Source organism: Hipposideros armiger, unplaced genomic scaffold (assembly GCF_001890085.2).
Source record: "Hipposideros armiger isolate ML-2016 unplaced genomic scaffold, ASM189008v1 scaffold_30, whole genome shotgun sequence".
Classification (NCBI taxonomy): Eukaryota; Metazoa; Chordata; class Mammalia; order Chiroptera; family Hipposideridae; genus Hipposideros; species Hipposideros armiger.
The window spans coordinates 1,169,415-1,172,486 of NW_017731380.1; the positions used below are offsets into that span (position 1 = coordinate 1,169,415).

The following is a 3,072-nucleotide window of genomic DNA, read 5'->3' on the forward strand; positions in this document are numbered from 1 at the left end:
AAGACCCAGTTAAACATGGAAATTTACTATTTTAAGGTAGTATTGCTAGTCAGCTGGGAAGGAATTGGTTTCTAAGAGTGATTTCAGGAAAAATGGCTAAATTCCTATCTTAATGGTCAAAAATAATTTTGACGTTTTAATGAGGAAAGTATAAAAAACTATAAGAAGAATGAACAGACAATATAGGAAAATATTTTAATAATTTTTGAGCAGGGGCCACCTTTAACATTACAAAATCTGGGCATTAGTCTAACAGTTCTTGAAAATATTTGCCATATTATTTCATTCAGGATTACTATATCTGTACCCTAATGAAATATAACTTTGAAGAATAAAGGGAAAAATATATGGACAGGCCATATTAAGAGATGGTTAACTAGATTATGGTACATCCAGACAAAGGAATACCATTCTGACAAGATAAAGTAGAACTACATATGGCATTACTTCCACCATATATTTTTTTAATCTGAAAAAGCAGATAACGGAATAGGATGCATATATAATCTCATTTTCATAAGAAAGCAAAATAACATGTTTATGCACCTATAACAGAAATGTGAAGGGCCTTGGAGTACCTCTGGTTGTGGGGAGGGCTGGGAAGGAATTTCATTTCCTGCTTTATACATGGTTGCATCACTTTAAGGTTTTCCTCCCCTCCCAAATGATGGGGACAAAATAGTTTTTCAATAAAATAGATAGTGCTTGCTTCTCTGCTGCCTCTCGTTTGAAACGTGTTTTCCAACCATAGATCATTTTATTTTCTTTCACTTTCATGTCACTCACTTCCTTTACTACCATTTCTCTCTTATGATGACTTTGTCAAAAGCATCGGTGAAACAAATGACACTTTACATATAGCAAGGCTGCTCTATTTTTTGCTTGTTACAGCATAACAGTAAGAGACACAACTACTCTTCGGTTTGAAGATCTTCACTTCTTTGACAAGTGCAGCTTTTTACACTTGTAACTCGTTCCCAGTCCGTTTACACCGGGAAGGGGACTCTACCTAACGCCTGGGTTCCCATTTGGGGCAAGGTTTGCTTTTGCTCTTTCCGCCTCGGACACCCATTATCTCCGTGATCCTCGGGGAAGTTACCCAACTTCTCATTGACAAAGCTATGATGACACCCCACAAGAAAGCAGAGAGCAGAATTGTGAAACAACCTTGGGGAAAAAAAAACAAAACAGAAAGGCTCTATTAAGTTTTCGAAAGAGTAACCGCGATCAGGACTAGCTTCTGGAAGGCAGCCCGTCCCGAAGGAAGTCTGTGACATGCGTGACGGGGTCCACAGCTCGCCCTGACATCCCAAGCCCTGCCTCCCCGGTTTCCAAAGCGAAGAAGTCAAACCAGCGTCGGGTAGAATCCCTCCCCTTGGACGTCGTGCAGGGGACGTCGCGACTGCGCGGACGTCGCAGTCCCGGAAAGCCCCTCCCGGGTCCGCGCCGGGGTGCAGACCCGGGTGGTTTGTCCCGCACAGAGTCCCACCCCATTCTGAGAGCTGGTGGTCTCCGCAGCTCCTCGGCTTCTCTCCCTGCGGCGCGAACACTGCCAGCGCGTCCCTCTCACTCACACAAACAAGTCCGTGTTCGACGGGTTCGCATGCACCAACTCGGTCACGAAGTTTCTTACTCACAGTTGGATTCCGCGCCGGCCTCTCACGCCTCGGGTCCGCAGCACCCGGCAGAGTGACTGCAACGGAAGTTGTTTTCCGTTCCAGTTCAGAGGGCAGCGCCTGCGCGCGGAGCCATTAACCCAGCACTTTACGCCCCGCCCCGGCCGGGCCGCACCCCTCCTGCCCCGCCCACCCAAGCCCCGCCCACCGAAACCTCGCCCCGCCTCGCAGGGGAAACAGTCACCGAAAGGCGTCAAATGTCAAGTTAAAAGGTCACCTGAGGGACTTAGCTAGATTTTTTGCCAAACAATAAAAAACCAAGTCTAACATCACCCTTTATGTGAGTTAGTGTGCATCTGCAAGTTGTTAACGGTGTAGATTCTACCAACTCACCCTCCAGAGATTCCTAACTTTCAGAACAACTGGAATAAGATAGCAACCTATATTTTCTACAGAGCCTTCTGTGAATGTGATTAAAGTAATTAAGGTTCATACTCCGAGAAACACTACACGCACACACACACACATTTGGCTTTTCCCCAAGTATTAACTCCTTTCACTAAATGTACTTGCTGAAGTTGAATAATTAACTGTAAGTAGACCTTTATTAGAAAATTTCCCATGAATTAAGACTTGCCCAGTTTTCCATTTCGTAGCCATGAGTAAACATTCTCCAAGACAGAAAATTTAGACAGATAACTCAAGAAAAGCGTACTCCCAGTTTTAGTTCTGATACCTGGCTAAGTCAGGTTGCTTAATCTAATGAACCTTAATTTTTTTAATCTGACAAATGGGGATAATGATACCATATTTCACCGGCTGGATGGTTGGGAGAATCAGTCTGCTAATGTAAGCAAAAGCGCGTGGTAAAGTTCAGAATGCTCTGCAAATGAAAGTGTCGTCCCAAGTCATTTCTGTCATGCTGGCTTCTTCCCACTACCAAGGGTTTTTTCTGGGGTGCCTTTCAGGAAAAGAGTGCAGTGAAATCCACAGCACACGTGGAAGCTTCCTGAGAACACTGAAGGTGGGGACTCCCCAAATTGACTGAATTGATTGCACCTGGCTGAATGTATGTAGCACTCAGAATCTTCTATGGTGATGACCTATTTATTTAATTTAACATCTTTTGAAAACTCTCACTGCTTTTGTACATATTTGACATGGGTTAATGGTATTTGGAAAAGACCTCACCACCAACCACAAGCATACTAAAGATTTTGAAGTAGCAGTTTGATAGCCAAGATTAAAATGACCATGAATACTATATATTTTTGTCAGGCGGAGCCTGCTCTAGAACATAACTTTATATCCATAGACTTGAAAAAATTTCCTAAGTTGAGAATTTTCCTGTCCTAGTGATCTTGGCCAAACCATGCCTGAACAGGTCTTCAGCCCATGATTTTTTCTTCATCCTGAAAGGTTCAAACTTAGCTTTGGAGTTCTTGAGTTCCTTCCC

General features: G+C 43.6%; 1 protein-coding gene across 6 annotated transcripts in view; it reads right to left on the reverse strand.

Annotated features, from left to right (window-relative positions):
- The window catches only part of TANK (TRAF family member associated NFKB activator), a 79,215-nt gene that overhangs the window by 62,410 nt on the left and 13,733 nt on the right, over positions 1-3,072 (reverse strand). For 2 of the 6 annotated variants that reach the window (XM_019636883.1, XM_019636878.1), the window contains exon 1: positions 1,638-1,760. The exons of 2 other annotated variants lie outside the window; for them this stretch is intronic. The gene's annotated coding sequence lies outside the window, so the exon portion shown is untranslated. Of the gene's footprint in view, positions 1-1,574; positions 1,761-3,072 lie in introns of those variants that run through there. 2 more of the 6 variants (XM_019636879.1, XM_019636882.1) reach the window with 2 other exon arrangements.